This window comes from Aptenodytes forsteri, unplaced genomic scaffold, assembly GCF_000699145.1.
Source record: "Aptenodytes forsteri isolate BGI_AS27 unplaced genomic scaffold, ASM69914v1 Scaffold308, whole genome shotgun sequence".
Classification (NCBI taxonomy): domain Eukaryota; kingdom Metazoa; phylum Chordata; class Aves; order Sphenisciformes; family Spheniscidae; genus Aptenodytes; species Aptenodytes forsteri.
The window spans coordinates 687248-700229 of NW_008795475.1; positions in this window are offsets into that span (position 1 = coordinate 687248).

The window sequence follows — 12982 nt, forward strand, 5'->3', positions numbered from 1 at the left end:
CAGAAAGGGCTGTGTGGTGGTACCCGAGCTCAAAGAAACCCCTGGATGAGGAAGGGGTGACAGTGGGGCCAGATTTAAAGCAGTTTCGATGCAGTTGTGGCACCTGCCTTCGCAGGGATTAAAGCAAACAAAGAGCAATTCAATGCCGGGCGTGTGCTCAGCCACCCAAGAAAATCACCAGGGCAAGATGGGCTCCTTCGTGGCAGCTGAGCAAGGGTAACGGCTGCGGCTTTCCTGAGCTCAGAGCGGGGTTATGCTAAACCCCATCACCCAAACAGGCCAAGGACGTACATGGTGTTAAATTTAGCAATGTGGTGTTAAACCGTGAGGGCTTGCCTGTGCATCTGCATCTGAGGAGCATCTCCATAAAGGGTTCCCGCAGCTCCAGGAGCTGAATTTATGTCACCTGCTGAGAGCTGGGGTGCTTTTTGTTTGGGCTATTCCTGAATAAACCAACAGTGGAGCAGCATGAAACTACAAAGAAAAGAAACTGTTGCTGCAAAAGCTGGAAAAGGCCACTTACTTCCCACTGAGCGTGAACAGGCGCAAAGACCTGAGCAATGGAAAAGCAGCATCTTTCTTTAAATAGCTTACTGTAATTGATAGTCCCTCAGTCTGCTCTGTATCACTACTGGAAAAAGCTCATGCCAATGCCAGACCATCGTCTGTACGTACATCTGTGGTATTTGAAGGCTGCAGCGAGGCAGAGCTGAAAGAATAAAAACCCTTTGGAGGGGAAAACATATTTTCAGATTGTCAGCTGCACTCGCTCAGAATCAGTTATAACCTCACTCCACATGTGGTGGCGTTTTAATGAATTCCCCCTTCCTCCCAGGACCATGCTCTAACCTAATTCACACCAGCAAAGGGTGTTTCTAACTCCGCTCCAGCCAGCTCCCCAGGCGCTCCCCGCCTGACGTCAGCAGCAGCAGAGTGAGGTCCCAACACCATCCCAGGCCTGATTCTGCACAGCCTCTGCTGCCATTTGCACTCCCAAAATGGGGCCAAGATGCTTCTCCTGCTGGCATCCACCACTGCTGGGTATGGGCTCCTTGAGGAGTCAAGTTTTACTGGGGTATGAAAATCTGGGTAACTTGGAGCAGAAGACAGCACATGATGGCCTCTCCTTTTCTACTTCCCCCCACCCCCCCTTGAAAATGTCAAAGAGTGAATAGTTACACAGAGCCCTGTCTTCACAATGTGCTGCTCACAGGGCTGCCATTTGGGGCTGGTTTGGGTTTTTTTTCCTTCCTCTTTAGGGGATACGGCTATTTTGCAAAATGCATCACCAACCCATGGACAAGGATGCTGTTTTACCTCTTAAAAATGCCTTCTGGTTCCATGGCCACGTCTCCAGCGAGCATAAAACAGCATCATGAGCTCTGCAGGCTGCAGAAACCTCCATGAGTCACATCAGCAACCAAAGGCTCTCAAGTCCTCCCCCAAAAACCGAAGGACCCTCTGCCATATCCCTCTCGCCCTGAATTCATCAGTTGGCTTCTCCGGTAACACACTCACTCGCATGTCATCAGGAAGGAATTTGTGCTCTGTTTGATAATCGGAGATGAATTGGTACAGCAGCAAAATCCTCAAACCACAAAGCATTTCAGCAGGTCTTTTAAGCCTCCTGCTCTCGTGTGTAGGCTGTCCAAGGACCCACTCATTCCCGGGCATCCCCGGCCCCACTCGTAAATCAAAGCATTCCAGTCCTGGTTTCCTCTACGCGTCCATGAACACTTACAGAGGTTTGTTCTTTAGCATACTTAATCTGGGCAATTGCTCAAAAATGTTAAAATTACCTGCTCCTTTTATGATATAATGACAGCCTGTGGAGGCATAATTTAGCCCAGGCCTGAAGACGTCTGTTTAAAGGTTAAAAAGTCCTCCAAGCTAAACTTTATCCAACAGCAGCAATGAAAAATCAACTTGCCCGGTGTTAATTTTGGTTCCTCTCATTAATGAAGCCGTGCAGGATCACAGCCAAGGGGGGGTCCAGCTTTGCTTTATCCCAGCTTTACATATTCAGTGCAAGGTTTAATCTGGTTCATGGCACCAGATCCCAACAAGGATTTAAAATGATCTGGTTGCTAACTTAACTTGATTCCCATTCCCATCACCTGCCCTGGCTCTCATGGGGACCCTCTGGCTTGAGTCTTGCATGCCAGGAGGCCCTCGGAGGCTGTTCTCAAGGTCATGGCTCCGCTAAGGGCTTAGAGAACAGGTTAATTCCACCAAAACCCATCTGTCTCTACCATTGGCCACACGTCACCACAAGGTCCTTTAAAACTTTAAGTGAAAAGGTCTCTGGGAGGCCAAATCAATGGCTAAACATATTAGTTGAGAGAACACATAGCTATGCTACTGAAAGAGAGAGACAGTTTTTGTCAGTACCCACCTACCCCAGAGATGTGCCCAGGAGCCCCATCCCCACGCAGGTCCTGCTCCCCTGAAATGCAGACCACGCTTCACCCCTCGAAGCACTCAAAATCCACAGTCAGGGCTGGAAGTCTTGGCTGGGACTCCCACAGGGAAGCCCTCGAGACCCCCTGGCTGCAGTGAGTCCGAAGGGGAGCAGGAACCAGCCCCACGTGCTGGGGCACACCAAGTACTCCAGGGGCTGACGTAGGCTTTTGGCTTGTTTAACCTGCACTTCTCTGCTCAAGTGGCTCTTGGCAGCCCCCAGGGAGCAACGTCCTCATGTGCCATCAATGCACGGCGACATCTGCCATTTCACGGCTCCTTCCCATCACGGTATTTCCAGGGAACTCCAGTGCTCCTGCGCAGGGTTGTCGCAGGGAGAGAGTCTGAACCAGGACGCTGCTCTGAAACAAATGCAGAGGGAGTAACTCTTTCCTACAGGGATAAAAAGGAAAGACCCGTTAATCCAGCCTGTAGAGGATAGAGACAGATATTCCTGTGCTGTCGGTGCAGCTGATGGGTTTTGCATTAATGTCCCCCCTTTCTCAGGCTGGCCCCACCACAGCGTGGGATCAGTGCCTGCTCAGAGACCCGGAGGCAAGCGTACCAAAGGGACATAATGACAACCACAGGGAGCTAACATTTTCCCAATCATCTCATAACATCCACTCCCAAAATCTCATCCAGGCAGCACATCCTTTTCCAGGCTCCCGGTGCTGGTGAGCAGCAAAGGAGGCTCCCAGGGATGCGGGGAGCCATTAGCCCCTCTGGTGCCTGGTGTCCTGCATGGCAGTGGCAGAAAGGAACCACTCGCCATCTAAGCGGGGCCCTACAGGCAACCCCCCGATCCCCCGAGACGTGGGATCCTGGCGCCCCGTCCACTGCCGGCAGCCTGCCCTGCGCAAAATGCCTCAGATCTGCATCCAGCACAGCAGGAAAGCCCTCTGGGAGGATATTTCATGCCGTCCTACTGTCTTGGATTAGACCCCAGCTGCCTCCTGAGCTGTTTAAATTTACGGGTCTGAGAAGTGAACTTTCCACCCAGGCAGGGGCTCGCCTAGACAAGGGGCTGAGCAGAGAGCATTGGGTTCAACACCTCTCTGAAATCAGCCAAGGGCCCATTACAGATCTGATTCCAGCCAGCTTCAATTACCAACTCTAGTTACCAACTGCCCTTCGGTTTACTCTCCTTTGCATCCTGGATGCACAGAAACACTTTGGAAACACACATTGCCAGTGGAAAAATGCCTTGCCATGGTAAACAATCCCAAACCAACATCCATGTACCAGCCTCCCAGGAACCGAGTTGGGGCACCCTTTGCAATTAGCTCTGCCAGTGTTTCATTTAAGATTTTTCTGCCTCCCAGCAGGGAAATCCATCAGGAGTCAGCGTCACAGCGAGAAAACCTCACAGGCTTGCATGGGAACCCACAGCTTCTGCGCACAAAGCAGCCGTAGCATGGAGGTTTTTCAGCACTTAAATATTTTCTACTAGTGAAACGGGAACAAACAAGGATCTTTTCTCCCAGTCTATTAATTTTGTTAAGGTTAGGGTTGCTTTCTTTTCCCTTACAGACTGACTGCTGGAGATGTCAGGCTTGCATAGAAGAGCTGCTGTTGGCACCTCTTTGCAGCACCCTCTGGCTCTTGGCAGGGAGCCAGGGAGACCCAGGGACGGGGACACCCTCGGGTCTTGATGCCATTTTTCCAACATCATAGCAAACCAGCCCATGAAGGGGGAAACAGCCTTTCCATCCAAACCACACCCACCTCTTTAACCAGTTTCCCCATTTCTCCCGATTTCCCCAAAGACCCGAGTCAGAGGTGTAAGCTCTACCTGCAAATCCAGCATCATTTTACCCCTACCTGGAGGGCCAGTGTCTACAGAAAGACAGGCACGTACCATCGCTGGGCTCAGCCGGTGGCTGAGGAACAGGGGCAGCATCCTGGGAAAGGCAAATTCACATCCAGCATCAAGACCCAAAAAGCCCCAGCATCCGCCCTGCACCAGTACCACCACCACGGTCTCCCATTGCAACATCTTCTACCCAGCAGAACCTCTTTGTAGGTTTTTGACAGTAACATGCATTTCTAGCACAGCCCAGTTGTCCAAAGGGGAAAATTCCCAGGGAAAGGAGGATGTAGAGAGGCCAAGAACGGAGGTAGCTCCAAAACAGGATTAGACATTTCTGTGGATGACAGGAGTGGCTAGAGTTAGTACAATTAAGGACAACCATCTTGGCCAAGATAGAAACCAAGTGCTGCAGGGCTCCCAGCAATATCCATCTGCTGGAGACCAAGACAAGAGCATCTCCCCACTCTCTCCACACACGACATGTCTCTTCCACCATCCCTTGAGGGAAGGTCCCAGTGGGACTCTGGCTCTGCCCCAGCCGAGAAGCTGCTGTGGAAAGCAGAAAGCAGAGCAGAGAAGGGGCTGGCTGGGCAGGGGGAGCCGGGATGGGGCAAGGGCAGGGGAATATCTACATTATGTGCCTTTCCTGTTGAATTTGTAGCCTGGACGTTCAAAGCAAAGAGACAGATGTGCCTCCACACCCAGGTAATTTATTCTAGCAGCCTCATTGGAAATCCCATGATTTCTAGCACAATCTCACAACTATTCAGTCATTACTCGCTCCCCACCTGTGATGCTTTAGCAGGGAGGGGGGCAGCATCCCCACCACCCCACAGCTGCCATGCAGTCACCAACCTCGCCAGCTCCAGCCCTGAGGAGCACAGCCAGAACCGCAGTGCTTCGCAGGCATCTCCCCAAATTGCTCCCATGTGGGTGCCATGGCTCCAGCAGCCACCCGGAGCCCTAAGTACTTCCAGGCTGGAGAGGCCTTGGCTGCTGCTTGGCGTCACTCACACCGGGGAATGGGAGCCAGCGTCTCCCTGCTGCCTGTGCAAGCACACCGCAGATGTCCCAGAGGGAACATTACAGCCTTCAGTTACCCAATTAAAAACGTGTTTGAGGGGATTTGATTACTCAGTTTGACAGAGGGAAGAAAACCCTCCAGGTCCTAGCAGCAGTGAGGATTTACGAGCTGGGGCTTTGCTTCAGGTCATTCTGCCTGATCATGATATGTAGCAAAGGAGCAAAAAAAACCCAAAAAAACAACCAGGGAGTGATGGTTTCTGCATTCCTGCTGCTTGAATCAGACATCTTTCCTGACAGCTCCAGTCCCCCCGGCTCCAGGGACTCAAGGAAGGTGCAGCAGCGGGCAGGATGCACTGGAGCAGGTCCTCTCTGCCATCCTGCATCGAGGACTGCCTGGGGCCTCCTGGAGAGCCACATCCTAAACCAGCTCCACTCTCCCACTCCTCTTCCTCAGGCAGGAGGTGATTGTAGGTGTAAACGCTTCCTCATCACTTGCGAACACCTCCTAGGGATGTGGTGAATCCTTTCTCTCCAGTTTGCCAAAGGGCAGAATCTGCTTTCTTTCCGATCCAGGGTAAACACAAGCCTGGCATTAACCCTGCTGTGTGGCTGGGTTGCCTGCTCCTAGGGTACCCCCTGGCTCCCTCCCCTTCATCTCCCTGTAAAAGCATCACCCTCAGGTTGGGAAATGAGGGAAGACAAGTCTCACAGCCGTCTGCCTTATTGCACCGTGTGAACAGCATCCAGAAATGCCTCCAGACAAGATGATTACTAACAAGGGATCAGGGATCACATGTATTCATTGCCACAGCAGTGAATGAGGAGACGTGCGACCACCAAACCCCTGTGCGGGCTCAGAGGAAGCCAGCCCGGGGTTAAGCATCTCCCTTAGGGCCCCAGGAGCATCCTCCTGCTCACCTTCCTCACCTGCTTCAGGCCACGGTCAAGGACAAGATGCCGAGTTAACTGTGCTCCCACCTTGCTCTTCACTTGCCTTCGTGCATAGCACCAAAGCATCTGGTGTTTCTCTTCAAGGCAATATTAAAATGAAAGGAGAAAAGTTACAAGTTATTTCAAAGGTCTTTGCTTCAAAAACATTCAAACCAAATTTACGCACCAAAGCCATAAATGTCCCTTTTGTTTCACACACAAAATAAACCTCGGCAATATGATTCCTCTAAATTTATGGTTCTTCCAGAGCTATTAATTCAGCCCAGGTCTTTTCTTCTCCCTCCCCACCCCCCCACCTTAAGTCAAATAATTCATAAATACTTCACGCTGGAGTGTACTTTATGAGCATTATTATGATCACTTGAATGTGGAAATGCCTATGAAGTTATTACAATAGTTTTAATACACCACAGACTCCTCAGCGGTACGGATAGCGAGGTATAAAGCAACGTCATCACACACTGGAGGGGAGAGCATAGTAAGGATCCTGTAGCCCATATATGTCTCTGAATCGAGTCAATGACAACGTCTGGGGCGAGTTTTAGTTTGCCGCACTCCAGCTCAGGAGGGTTGTGTGTATCGCTGGCCAGAGTGAGGCGTGGCTTAGGTCCACAAGTCTCCATACAATTTTCAGACTCAAACCCAGAAAAAAAGACAAAAAAAAAAAAAAAAGGTCAGAGGTGCATCAGCAGAGCCATCATAAACATATTTAGAAGAGCAGGTAACTAACTTACTTGGAGTCCCCAGGCATGCAGGGAGGCACAGATAAGCCAAACTGCCCTCGTCAGAAAGTAGACATTATTTTTTCTGTCATCCTTGCACACGTCACAGGATGGCCCACTGTTGAAAGCCAGAAATTAAGAGTTGCAGGGCTGCATCCCCCCAAAGATATAGCTGAAAACCATTGGTCTCTCTAATGGAAAGAGGCAGAACACTGCAGCTATTAGACTACACCTACATGGAAATAGGAATTCATCAAAATTAAACGTATTTTCCAGGGTTGCTGAGCCATACAGGGCCTTTCCTCAGGGTATCTCAAGGAAGGGGCTTTACACATGCTTCTGGATTCTGCATTTCTCCTCCTCATTCTCCCATGTAAAATGGATCACTGGGGGCAACCATGGCCCAGAAACCGTAAAGCCAAAAATCAGTGGGAGCATGTTTGAACTCCCCGAGAGGTGCTGTAGGACAACCCCTCCAGCACCCAAAACCAGCTGCCCCGTGACCTTCCCCAAGACCACCCAGAAGGAGCTGCAGAAAGAGCCCACGAGTCCTGCCTGCCTCTGAACCACCACTGCTCCCCAGGAAATCAGTCTTTTTGTCTCGAAAGAACTCCTACAGTAATTGCCTTCATATCTCAAAGGTGTCTTACAGCCACAGAGGTGCAAATATTTATCCATACTTGGAATTGCAGAGTGAAGCCTAACTAAGTGTTCCCAGACACTTCAGCAATTGTTGTTTTAAGACCTGAACCATAGACACCTGGCTGGAATTAACCAGCAGATGTGAACACGGAGGCAAAGCAAAGCCCTTATTAACCCTTCACACATCAATGTCAAGGTCACGGGCTGTTTCACTGGGGCAGCCTGTACCTAGATGTCAGCTGTCAACAGCCTGGGAATCCCAAAGCAAGAAATGTCCTCCACTGATCAGGGCATGAACTGGTAGCAAAATTTATCATGCTCCTGTCACCACTTGAAGGCTTGCTGCGCTGAGGTGCTCACTTGTGAATAACAGCAATAATAAATGTTTATTACTAGATAATAAAACACAAGAGCAAACCACCTTCTGTATGGGCTCTGTCTAAAATCAATAGGAGTTTAAGCATCTCTTTAAGGGAAAGCATTCACTTTGCACGAGGTGGTTTCAAGTAGTTCACATCATCAACAGCTCCCCCTCAAGATCAAAAATCCAAGCCCTTCAGAAGCGATCAAGCACAGACCTGGGAAAGTCCCACAGCCTCTCCCATGGTAGGCAATCAAGCCACATTGTCCCAAGCTCAAGCCCCCCAAAAATACACAGCATCAGTGACTTCTCCAAAGCCACTGTCCTGGGAGGGTCAGGACAAGGCCGTGCCCCTGTGACTCCAGCCAGGGTGAATTCCCGGGGACCTCCTATACGAATGTCTTCACTCTCATCAGTTCTTTTCCAGGAAGGGACAAAAGTCAACGAAACTAAGGAAAAACATTGGCACAATGTTCCTTCTCCCCTACATGGGGGAGGGAATTGGCCCACAATAAAATGCAACCTGAAATTAGAAGGCAGCTCCTCAAAGGCTGTAGCATTGAGTACCAGGACAAGCCCAGCTAAACCTGGCTTAATACAGAGCTAGAGCAGAGCGAGGTCCCAAGGCAGGACCCACAAACCGTAACTGAACGGAAGACACCTCCTTCACGGTAGAAGAGTCTGTGCTTTTATGTCCAGCTAAACCTCCCAGCGAGACACCCAAGACGAGGCGCTGTGGAGTCTACCTTAATGCTAACCCATACAAACCCCAGGTGGGGACGTGGTTGGCGTCATATCATTGGTGGTTTTCATATCAAGATGAAAAGAAAGACTATCTCTGCCCCATTCTGCCGGTCCTTTTCATTGTGAGATGTCTGGTGATGGACAGCTCGCCTGCTTTGAAGTGGAGACGGATCCAAGAGCCGGAAAGGTGCAAAGCCTTCCTTGGCAGACAATGTGCCATGGAGCTCACCTTGCAAATCCATCATTTGCAGCTTCTTTGGGGTGGGCATGAAGGGAGGGGATATTTCTAAGCAGATTATAAACCTCTGCATGAGTCCCACCAGTCAATTCATTTGAATCATCTTATGTCCTCCCCAAAAGCCATGAGAGAGAAGATCTGTTTACTCTGCCATTGACCCATGACATCCCTCTGCCGCTAAGCAATTCTGATTGTGGGACTTAATGCAGAACAAAAAAAAAAAAGACAACCTTATATTTTAAAGCAGAGGAGAAAAACCTTCCCAGATCTGTCACTGTAGATATTAGCCCATTGCCAGCTACAAAAAGCTGCATTCTTGACTGATGTTGGTTTTCATGGCCCATTTGCTCGTTTGCTTCAATTTCCCCTCCTCGATGGGAACTGGCAAACTTTAGAGACTGGCTTTTGTAGGCTTGCTGGCAGGCTGGGAGCTGTTTCATCCAGCCAAGGACAGGATGCAGGGGACCAAAGGAAGGAGAGAAGCAGAAGAGCAAGGGAGAGGGAAGGTCAGAGTTTAAATGAGCGCAAGGGAAGATTTGGAGAGAAATTAATGAGAACAAGGGGTTGAGTTGAGAAGAGGAAGTGGGTTGGATGGAGGAAGGGTCAGTCTCAGCCATCCATCTCCCTTTTTCCCTCCTGCACCTGAGCAGGATCAGGCCTTTCCTCTCTTCTCGTTCAGTGCTGAGGTGAAAACAGCTTGGGCTTCCAGTTCTTCTATAGAGCAGGTTTAAGAAACAGCCTCACTGGTTCACAGCTCAGCCAGCAGCAGAGTCCAACATCAGCTCCCTGGAGAGGTAGCTGATGCCAAAGCAGCAGAAAATAACCCTGTAAACAAGAGGCAAAGGACAAGGTCCTCACACAGACCGCCACACCAGGTCAGGCCAAGGGCTCAGTTTCCCTCACAGCTTCTCTTTAACAGTGACCATAAGAGGATGCCCAAAGAAACGTAAGAACAAGACAAGCGTATATGATATTACTCCAAGTTCTCTCCCAGTCTCCAGCTGTTTCCAGCTCAGAGGAATTCTTGAGCCAGATGTACTTAGTAACCCCTCAGCAATTTCTCCTACATGCAATTGCCCAGTCTCCTCTTAAACCCATATAAACTTTTAGCATCCACAGGCTCCTTTGACAACAAGGTCACGAGGCAAGATCCTGCGCTGTCTGTTGACATTGCTCCCTCCAGCTCTGGAGGACTCCCCTGCCTGTCGGTGAGGTCGGACAGTATCACATCCTCTGTTCTTCAGACCACGCAACCTTTGAGCAGCTGCCCAGGCCATCAGACACTGCCTCCCTCTCCAGCCAGGCGCTGGGAAATGAACAAAGACCACAAGAGCCGGACTCATCCTAAAGGAGCTAAAAAAACAACAAGGAACTTCCAAAATCTGCATCCTGCTGCGCTTGAACAAAGAAAGTCCCACGCGGCCAAGCAGGTGTGAATGCAGCCAAGGACCAGGATGCTTTTCACCACGGCTACCTCGACACTAAACAATCTGCTCCCCGGGCCAGGGCAGAAAAACTCCCCCCAGTTCAGAAAAAAAAAAAAAAAAAACAGGGTCGTGGAAACACCCTCAAAGAAAGTCCCACGCGGCCAAGCAGGTGTGAATGCAGCCAAGGACCAGGATGCTTTTCACCACGGCTACCTCGACACTAAACAATCTGCTCCCCGGGCCAGGGCAGAAAAACTCCCCCCAGTTCAGAAAAAAAAAAAAAAAAAAAGCAGGTCGCTGGACAGCACTGGTTACGCCTTTCTGCGTGTTTTTGTACCCAGGAAAGTCAAACAGGCAATCAGGGAAGGGAGGATTTGCTGCTGATCACCAGGGAGAAGGGTGTGGGTGAATTTTCCTGTTTACGAGATGTAAACAAGCCCTGCAGAGCAGGTCAGGCCACATGATGCCCTCTTATCATGAGCCATTTCGTTTGGCATAAACACCAGCCCCCAGGTCAGGGCCATAATCTCTCCCAGATGCTTTTGTCCATGGGCCCGATCTAAGGCTTCAAACCTAAAGTGGGGGATGAAATAATCCCCACGCACTGCCTTCTTTCTCTAGCATCTCTTTTCTACTCCAAAACATATTTCCCTGGTGCAGGAGGTTGGAGAATGGTTCCTACAGGAGGTGGCCATAGCTCTCCTCCACCCACCACCGGGGCCATCGCAGCAAGCGCAGAGCTGCTGTGCAGCGCTGCAGGCAATGAGGCTTTACCCTGATGCAGAGCCTGGGAAGGGAAGGCTGGGCCAGGGGCTGCTGCCCTGAAGAGCTTATGGGAGGTAGCCACGAGCCCTCAGCCTGTCAGGGAGTTTAACCTGACCTGTCAGTCAAGGCCTCCATTTCCCAGGCTCCATCCCCATCACAAACGAACTTGTCTCACAAAGCCCAGTCCAACGTGACAAGTGTTTATACAGGACTAATGAGTGTCTCCGTCCCCAAGGACGCCGTAGATCACTCAGGCACTGAGGTCCAGACACGCATGCTGTTTCCCTTGCTGCATACAGGCTTGCAAAGAGCTGCAGCCCTAATTTAGCAACCTGATTTAGAATCATAGAATCATTGAGGTTGGAAAAGACCTCTAAGATCATCAAGTCCAACCATCGACCCAACACCACCACCCATTTAGTTGAAGATGTTCCTGCCCAGGGCAGGGGCTTGGACTAGATGACCTTTAGAGGTCCCTTCCAACCCAAACTATTCTATGATTCTAATTCTGCCCCACTGCAGGGAGCAGCCCGGCATGCTTTGGGCTATGCTTCTTTACACAGGGAACCTGCACGTGGCAGGAACATTCTAATTCGCCCCACTGCAGGGAGCAGCCCGGCATGCTTTGGGCTATGCTTCTTTACACAGGGAACCTGCACGTGGCAGGAACCGCTGGTGCCTCTCCGGAGGGGATGGCTGGTCCAGCAGCAAGGCGCTCTGCTCCTGCGCAAAGACCATGCGCCATCCTCCCAGCCTGGCTCTCTGCAGGACTGTCCACCAGATCAGCAAGCAACCACAGGATGTTCGCCTTCATGGTTTAGCCATGCAAACCATCTGAGAAAGAAAAGCACCATTTTCTCATTTATGTGCCTTAAATATACCAGAATTTGAGTAGGAAAACACCAGCCTCTCCCTCAGGCCTCTCTTTATGCTACACCACAAATATCTGGTGCAACTCTCTCCACCTCTCCAAGGAACCCAGGCTCTGCTGGATTCACCTCCCTGAGCCTCTCTGGAGAGGTTCAATAGCCACACAAAGTGTCAGGGCCCGTCAGCAAATGGCTGCGATGCTGGGTTTGGGCCATGCATTCCTGACAGCCGCCTCTGCCCACGCAGGGGCTCCTTCCAGCGGAGTCCTCAGGGCCCCATAACCTGGCAGCCTCCTTGGAGCAGACATGCGTTACCCCCATCCCACGCAGCCCGGGCCGTGCTCCACCACAGGGCGCTGCCTTCGGATGGGGAACCTGTGGCCAGGGAGGAACCGGCCTCCCCGCTCTCCCCCTGCACGTCCCCTCTGCCTTGGTCAGAGGTTGGTGTGACCCAGGGGTGCCAAGTACCTCCACATCCCCAGCTTGGCCCCGGCAATGTCGGTCAAGATGTCAGCTTCATTGGAGAGGAGAAAAGGTGCTGTCAGCATGGTCTCAGCTGGGAATTGTGATGCCTTTGGTTTCCAGAAACATTTGAGCACTTACCTCCCTCATCCTTTGGGAGATGCATAGCTTTATCAATGCAGTTGGTGCCCACCTAGATGGATTCTTCCTTCTCCACACGGCTCTCCTTATGCCCTCGGCAGCTCCTGGGATTCACACTCACTCATGCCTCTGGATTTCATGCAGATCTGGGCTTTGCAAGAACACGTAGCAGCACCAATGTCCTGCAAAAAACTGCTGCACAGGAGGCAGCAGTTAAGAGGAGAGACAGAGGCTCCCGCTGCTGCAGATCCTGCACCCAACATGCTCTGGTCCACCACAGGTCCCGTCCCTTTGAACAATGAAATCCTGGTCCCCCAACACCTGAAAAGCCCTGAGGCAAAGGGCCTGATGCTACAGGGAT